An 8,911-nucleotide genomic window follows, 5' to 3' on the forward strand; every position below is an offset into this window, starting at 1 on the left:
TGTGCCCGAGGAACCCTGACCCAGCCCCGGGCGGTTGTGCCCGAGGAACCCTGGCCCAGCCCCGGGCGGTTGTGCCCGAGGCGCCGCCGCCTCGAGCCTCCCGGGCTGGTCTCGGGTCCCCCGTTCCTTCCCCTTCTTCACCCTTCCCTCTCCTTCTCGCCCCCAAACTCTGTCTCGAGATCTTAACCTCCCGGGGTCTGTCTCACACGGGAGAGCGCACTTTCCCGGCGCTGCGGAGTTCCTCCGTGGAAGGGCAAGTGTTTTCACCCAGCGGTTTTATTTCTGAGCCGGGAACGTGGTGTTACGGGGGCGCGTTAGGCTCTGACGGTTGCATTTGGTAAAAGAAGCGGGGAAGGCGTTCTCCTAAAAGTCTTTTAACTTTTAGAAGTTTATTTTCAGGATGTTTGTGAAAGAAAGGAGCCATGAACTGACGAGGGAAGGATGTGGGTGGTGAGATGAGGGAAAATTTCGTCTTCGGGTGCTTGCTCATGGATAGCTAATGGCCTGCGTATCTGATGTTCAGGATTATAAGGTATTTTGGGGTAGGGGTTTCCCCCGCAAAAAAAAAAAAAAAATCTTCCATTTTTTTGTGTGTGTTTCGGGATGAGATTTGTCATTACTACTATTTGCTATTTCTTTAGCCTTAGCTCTTTCCATGAAATATGACAACTCCCTTCCAAGCCCTGGGCAGCTAGTGGGGCATTGCTGAATACTGCTGTGGAGCTCAGAACAAAAAGAGCCTCTCTGGTTTCCAGCAGGAGGACTTCTGGGATGGATTTAAGCTGATTCGAGGTGTTTTGGACAACCCTAATAAGAGAGGTGCTAAACCAGTGCTTCTGGTAAAGGACTGATGACTGCAGGGGCTGTGGAGATTAGTTACAATTGGTAAATTCACTTAAAACGAAGTGAAAAGCCCACTGCACTACTAACACAGCCTTGAGCAGACTTCAACAATGCACAGCCCTGAAACGACTGCTATGTGCTCTGAAGTAAATTCTATTTTTAAAGCTTTCCCTTGAATAAAATGGGAAAATTTTCTAGAACCTGGACTTCTGTGTACTTTAACTGTAGTGCTCTGTGCTGTGAACCAATACTGATGTGAATGTTTTGAAACTCGGCAGATCTACAGATGCACGGATGTCCCAAGAGTGATAGTCAGTGTCGTGAAAACGGGTAGGGACAGAAAAATAGTGTCAGGAGTCACTTAGTATTTTATTTTAATGTGCACTGTTTAGGGAGTGTGCTCGGACTTGGAACCAAAGCTCGCTTGCTTACATAACTAAAATTCCAGTACCAGTATAATACCCGTACAGGTTGCGTATTTTGTAAATGGAACACACATATTTGAAAAAAAAAATTAAAATAAAATAAAAACTGATCAGACGAGAAGTCTGATAACAACATTTCCCCCCCCTCAGTTGTCAGTAGATTGGACAAGAACCACTGGCACAGTTCATTCTGTGCGATGATGTGAGGAGAAAGCCCAGGCATTAGGTGGACACAGCGCCTGCAAGTGTCTGGTTTTGTTTCCATGGTAATTTGAGAATGTACAGTAAAAGTTAATAACCCTTCCTTAACTAGATCTTTTTGGGTTGCTTTTGAAAGCAAAACAGTGCTTGTGCAGGATTTGCAGGGAGCCCGACTTTTGAAACCAGCAGAAAGCCCAGTGCTTCCACTTATCTTTCATAAGTTCCTTTTTATCTTTGAACATGCAAACCACATTACTGTTTTATTTGAATCTGATTCAATGTGTTTTTGTTTATGCTCTAGTTTGGCTTCCCTTTTATGAGTGCAATTCACTTTGGGGTAATATTGATATACTTTTAAATCAGTAATACTTTGAATAACAGAATTTGAACTTTTTCTTCTGTCAGCCTTTTCTGTCACCACAGCAGAGTAAATACGGCCTTGCCATTGCACTGTCAAGGATTTCTGCAGTATAACTTGCAGTTTTAAAGGTACTTATATGGCAAACAAGGATAGCTATGGATAAGCATTTTGAAAGAGTTATTAGTGCAATATTTCAGAGTTAAAGCCAGTATATGTACTTCATTTTGGAGAGGCAGAATGTGGATATTCATTAACACGTGTGCGTATATTGTGAAGTTGTGGTCATTTATTACAAAATAGCAGGGGTAGAATGCTAAGAACCTCAAGGTTGGTCTTGGCCCTGATCCATTGCAGCAGTTCTAAGTTTCTGGAGATCAGTCTTAGTGAAAAGAGAAAAGTAACTCTTTTCAAACAGAGAATGTAGATTTTCAGCTGAAAGGGGTTAAAAGGGGAAAAAATGCACTGAGAAGTAAGAGGAAGGTACTTGAATTCACCAAGGAGGCAAATGTTTGAAGGAAAAAGCATAATACAAGTGTTGTAACTTCACGGGTACTGATAACACTTTTTCTAGCATTTTTCTTTCATCATTTTGTATCAGATTTTCGGCAGCTTGTTGTTCAACCAGGACCCCCAGTTCATTCTCTGCAGAGCTGCTTTCCAGCACGTCAGCCCCCAACCTCTGCTGGTGTGTGGGATTATTCTTCCCGAGGTGCAGGACCTTTTTGCCTTCGTTGAATTTCAGACAGTTCTGCCCATCAAGAACGTCATGGTGTGAGACGTGAGAAAAACTCTGCTCTTAGCAAAGATATAATTGGCTTATTTATACAGATCAGGCGAGTGCCTTCACTTTGGGCATTGAAAATCTGTTTCCAAAATTGGGATGATTTAATCCTGAGTTTAAATGATGCAAAGATCGGAGTTTTGACACAAAAGATGTCTGTGTGTGCTTTTCGGCCAGTAGCTATACACATGTGATCCGGTAGAGGGAGGCAAACACATACACTTGGGGTAACGTGCCACGATTTATCAGATTTAGCACGTTCATCTCCGTGTATTTAAGTGCTGATATTTGAAGTGCTTGTGAAAGTGTTAATTTTGGAGAAACAAGTCTTTTACTCATCTAGCCATCAAAGGCTGTAGTGACAGTATTCCAGCCACCTCTTTTCTACAGTATATAAAAGCTTTTTGAAAGACTTTTCTTTCGAGAGAAGCTAAGAATAGTGAATTAAAGTCATGAAGTCTTAGGGCAGCTAAAATATTCTCATGTTGGTTGCAGTAGTAGTTATTCTGCAGCGTTAGTGACAATAAGTACTGATACTCAGAATGTTGTATGTGCATGAATTCATGTTTTCACACAAGTTGCTTTACGTGTATGTAAAAGCCACAAAAGCTACAGCTCTTCTGCTTTTACAGTGAATTTTTATGTCAATTAAAAAAAACCCACAAATTTTCATCCCTGAGATACCATCAAAAGTTATTGCAAAAAGTTGGATTTAACATCTAATGTGTTATTTGAAATATATACTAGTAGATCACTTTTTTTTACACTCAGTTGAGGCCTTCCAGCATGGATATTCTACCATTTCTTCTCTTTAGTTTAGCTTTTTAGGTTAGTTGTCTTTTTCCTGCCTTTTTAGTTGATTTAATTATGTTGGAGTTCCCAGATGGTCCAATATATTTATTTCAGTTCCCAAATTCACAGCCTTTATTGCCTGTGATTGAGATTCTCCAGCAAAAATTGCTGTATTTTCTCCTTTCTAGGGGAAAAGCTGCTAAAAATCTCTACAGGCACTAGTGTGCTGTACTTCCAAAGCATGGGATTGCAGGGAGTGAGCTGTGACCTTCCTGCTCCCCCTGTTTGTTTCTGCTCCTTTTGCCTGTTTTCTCTCACATTTGCGATATTTGTCTTGCTGTTTCTTAATGATGAGTAGAAGAGTGTTTTTTAACTATTGTACTTATGTTTTTTTGACTGTTGTACTGCATCTAATTTGTCACTTGTTTCTGTTTGAAAAGTTGTTGGTGCTGTTCAACCCAAACCCGATTTAGACATGTGACTACTACCACTATGTATTAATATAGATTGGAATAATTTTAATAAGTGTATTAGGTTCACATGGCAAGGTTTTGGTAGTGGGGTGCTACAGGGCTGGCTTCTGTGAGAAGCTGCTGGAAGAAGCTGCTAGAAGCTCCTCCTGTTCCTAATGGAGCCAATACCAGCTGGCTCCAAGGTGGATGTGCTGCTGGCCAAGGCTGAGCCAAACGGTGCCCATTGGTGGTGGCTCCACACTAGCATGTCTAAGAAGGGGTAAAGACTGCTGTGCAACAGCATCTGGGAGAGAGGAGTGAGAACGTGTGAGAGGGACAGCCCTGCAGACACCCAGGTCAGGGCAGAAGGAGGAGAGGGAGGCGTTCCAGGTGCTGGAGCTGAGGTTCCCCTGCAGCCCGTGGTGCAGCCCGTGGTGAGGCAGCTGTGCCCCTGCAGCCCACAGAGATCCATGGGGAGCAAAGATCCACCTGCAGCCTGTGGAGGAGCCCCATACTGGAGCAGGTGGATGCACCTGAAGGAGGCTGTGACCCTCTGGGAAGCCCACACTGGAGCAGGCTCCTGGCAGACAGAGGAACCCACACTGGAGCAGGTTTGCTGGCAGGACTTGTGACCCCATGGGGGACCCACGCTGGAGCAGCCTGTGCCTGAAGGACTGCACCCCGTGGAACGGACCCAGTTTGGAGAAGTTTGCAAAGGACTGTCTCCTGTGGGTGCCACTGGAGCAGAGGAAGGGTGTGAGGAGGAAGGAACAGCAGTGACAATGTGTGATGAACTGACCACAACCCACATTCTCTGTCCCCTTTTGCTGCTGTGGGAGAGGAAGTAGAGAAAATTGTTGGTAAACTTAAGCCTGGGAAGAAAGGAGGCATGGGGAGAAGGTGTTCTAAGATTTGTTTTTATTTCACATTATCTTACTCAGATTTAGAATTATTTCCCCCAAGTCAAGTCTGTTCTACCTCTGACAGTAATTTGTAAGTTGTTTCTTGCTGCCCTTATATCAATCTATGAGCCTTTTATCATATTTTCTCTCCACTGTCCAGCTGAGGAAGGAAGTGATAGAGCAGTTTTGGTGGCTACCTCTTGTCCACCCAGGGCTAACCTACCACGATAGTCTGTATTATTTGCTAATAATACAATCTAACTATTTTTACTAAGTTCATACTGGTTTCAGTTTATAATCTGTAGGATTTATTAGTGATATGGATTTCAAAGGAATACCACTCCCTTCCCTGATGCATCTCTGCCCTGCTAGATGTGCCACATTACAATAATACAAACCAGTATGAAGTGGGCTATTTATAAAGTCTCAAAGCACTGTGCCAGCAAACTTAAAATTAACAGAGAGCAACTAATTAACAATTATACAACTTGAAAGAAGTGCTAATTAAAAAGTTTTTAAGAGATGAATTTTCAATTGAAACACAAAATTAGCCGGAGACTAAGTGCCTGAAATAGAAATTTGGACTGATTAGCAGAAATGCAAAAAGCGCTAGCTGTGTAAGAAATGAATTTTTAATTTTCTCTTCAGGTAACTCTATGCCAGTCTTTAGGATATGAAACAAATCTGCTGGTTTGGCTAGAAAGTGTAAATCAAACTATTTTTCAGTGCTGGTGTTTCAGTCTTGTACGTGTTTACAGTGTGTTGAGTCACAGAAGTTGGAGATTTTGGCAGAGGAACCATGACTCTCTGCCTCTCTGATGATTTCTGTGCTACTGAGTTCAAAACACCTGCCTTATTCCAAGAACACAATATGAGGTAAGAAGCAAGAAGTTTTCTGGAAAACAGGAGTTGCCCAAAGGCATTCAAGTCTGGTAACTGGGGGAACTTTGTATGTTTTGAGGGTTTTCTCCTCTTTGCCATTGCATCCTGTTCTTCTGAGGAGTGTTGGGAATGGGAATCTGGTGGCTTCAGGGGTGGTTTAGATACTACGTTTTTACAAGACAAAGTGCTGCAGGTTCTACAAATGAAATAAAAGCAGCATTAAAAACTGATCTACCTGCAGGCTCTCTGAAAAGTTCTTTTGAAATTCTTTGGATTTATGCATTTTAGCTTCTCTGTGAGTATGTGTAGGATGTTGGAGAAGGAATTAAGTTATTTTGATAGAGCAGAGTAACGTCTGCATATTAATTGAGCAGGTAAGTACTTTCATTAGTCATATTTGCATCTGAGTTAATGATGGGTGCTTTTACTTTAAACATAAATCTTTGTCAAACCCTGTTTGTTGCCACCAAATATAGCTTTAGGATGACCTCGTTTCTGAAATGTAATTTTTTATAGTCTTTCTCTTTTCTGGAGACTATATTGTTTCAGTTGTGTACTTGGCAATTTAAAGGAAGTAATGAGACCCCCTGTGGAATGGGAAAGCTGAGTTCCACTGAGCATTAGACTAGAGATCTGGGTTCAGTGCTACCAAAATGAGTCATCACAGCAGGTAAGGTTGCATAAAAAAGGCACAGTTCACCACATAAAAAAAATAACGAGATCCCAATCCATTCCAGCTTTGAAATAATAGAACTTATGAATAATCCTGAAGGCAGTCTCATGCCTTGTTCCTGGCTGTTCATATGCCATACTCCCAGCACCTTTTGAAATTCCTATGGCAGAACCATTTAATGTTGCCTCAATAAGCACTACGAGGGTTGACAGTATCAAAATTTGCTTAACAGTATTCACATGGGTTGCATATTTTGTTTTTTCCTGTTTTGAATTGAGAGAGATTGAAAGAGAATCTACATGTCACCCAAATGTTTTATTTCTGTGGTGGGAGTTGACATTGTCATAAATCTGTGTGTTTTCAGGTATCAGGTGTGATCTATGGTCCTCAAAGCTTATTTGGGATATTTTCTGCCTCTAAAATTTGGATGGATTTGACTGTGGATATGCATATGCTCATAACTTAATTCAAATAGGCATTAACAAAAAAAGCCTTTGCATGAATCTGTAAGATTTGGGTTTTTTTAGTTTACACTATAATTAGGGACTGAGCACTGTGCTTAAAACTCACTATATCTTTAAGAGTCAGCATTGTGTAATATATTTTCAGAACTGTGTAAATGGTAGTGGCATATAAAGTGAGTTTTTTTCATACTTGCCAATGGTTACTGTAAAAGATAGGTTATCCTGGTTATCCTCAGGATTAGAATTGCCAAAGTTTGGAGATGTAGATAGTTTCTAATTATAGGAGCATTGGAATGTGTGTGGTCTCTCACTAATGAGTCTCTTTAGAGCTGCAGCCTGTCCTATCAGAGAATGTGAAATCATATCAGCAAGTGCAATCTATGCTACTTACATTAACTAAGAATAATGGAGACTGGCTCATGCCAAACATAAAAGCACGGTGATTGCAGTGGAACTGTATTATAATGGTACAATGAGTTTCATTAAGAGTCATTTTCACCATACAGCTGATTCAGGGCAGAAATGTCATTGAAGTACTTCAGTGCAATATGCCTTTGCTCACCCTTATGAGTGCCATGCATTGATGAACAGAAATGATGATAAAAGCAGCATTTTCTTTGCAGCCACTTAAGGTTGCTTTCTCAAAGTGTACAAACAAGATATGTATTTCATAAAGAGGACTTGCAACCGGTGTATGTTGACTGATTATTTAACTTTCCTCTGTTATTTTAAAAGCTTAAATCACGTGAATCTTAAAACAGATTTACAGTAGGGCCATTATTTTCTTAGGAAAAATCATGACCTTATTGTTTAGCCATGTCTGAGGCTTTTGGGATGGTTATGGTCAGTTGTTGAATTTCTTTTTTTTTTTTTTCTTTTTTTTTAAGATCCATCAGTTGAAGTATTTGGAAGACTTATGGACTATATAGATAGTATATCATGGCTTAAATGGATTGTGTTACAGTTCCATCTTCAGCTGCTGTGACCTCATTTCTTCTGCTGGAAGATAACTTTACAGCTAGCTGGTTGCTGCAGCAGTGCATTTGGCAGTTCTTTCTTTATATTTCTTCTGTAGTTTATCATGAAAAACCAAATGATCTGGCAGAGAGGTTAACCCTATGTATAAAGAATCTGGAGGAGAAAAGAGAATACACTAAATCAGTAACAAAATAACTTTTTATTTTTAAAGGAGTGGCCATCCATCATCATGTCAAGCCAATTCTATTTAATAAACATAAGAGTTTGAAAAAAATCACCAAGTACTCCTGCCTGTAAGAGCAGATATAAGATCACCTTAATCATTAGCTCCCTGAGAACCACCTACATGCTTGGTTGAAGCTCCTGTCTCTCAACAGTGAGGTTATAATCCATACATTTAGAGTTAGTGTGTTTCAGACAGTAACTGCCTCCAGGCACACATTCAAAAATACAGATTATCTGAAGTGAGGAGTAGTTCTCTCAGAAGTACTAATTCTGATGGATAACCTGTTGTCATGTAAAATGGTCACTTTTGACAAACAAGCCTGGTTTTTGTTTATATGATGATGATGTGGATCATGGTGGATATAAAGAATTGGAGTAAAGCTCTGAAAATCAAGGATTTAAAATTCTCCTGACATGGGAGAGAGATGACAAAAAGTAGGACTGGGCTTTTTAGCACACGACTGGTTTAGAAATGAAGCCTAGGAGGACTCTTGCAGTTATATACATAGAAATGATTTTTCTATTATGTAGCTGAAATTATTAAAATAATTGAAAACAGTTTAAAGCTTCTAAAGGGAAATGCTCAGGGATTTTTTTCCCCCTCCTTGTTTTAACTTTGTTTAAAATATATTTTCCCTGAACCATTATTATTTCTTGGACTTTTTACTGTTTAGTCAGGTCTGTTAGTGTTCATTTTCTGCTGCCTCTTGGAATATTGTTTTCCTATCACTTCAAGTAACTCATTTGAACAATAGTTCAATGCCTTAATACAATGAAAGGTGAGCTTTCCAATAATTCTGGGGCACCTCTGCTGTTTTCTTATTTTATGGACTAAATTGTAGCAAAAATGCAAAAAGGTCATCTAATTTCAGCACGTTTTGGGGTAGAGGGAGGGAAAATACAGTGAAGACTTGCTGGCTATTGCCATGTGG

At 40.4% G+C, this 8,911-nt stretch overlaps 1 long non-coding RNA gene across 1 annotated transcript; it reads left to right on the forward strand.

Moving 5' to 3' along the window:
- The first annotated feature begins 170 nt into the window (after nt 1–170).
- On the forward strand, nt 171–7,744 carry LOC113950946. Its single transcript, XR_003528937.1, has 3 exons — nt 171–450; nt 5,516–5,633; nt 7,664–7,744. It is a non-coding gene; the product is annotated as an uncharacterized LOC113950946 (long non-coding RNA).
- Nucleotides 7,745–8,911: the final 1,167 nt, after the last annotated feature.

The sequence above is a fragment of the Corapipo altera genome, unplaced genomic scaffold (assembly GCF_003945725.1).
Source record: "Corapipo altera isolate COAL_440 unplaced genomic scaffold, ASM394572v1 78, whole genome shotgun sequence".
Classification (NCBI taxonomy): domain Eukaryota; kingdom Metazoa; phylum Chordata; class Aves; order Passeriformes; family Pipridae; genus Corapipo; species Corapipo altera.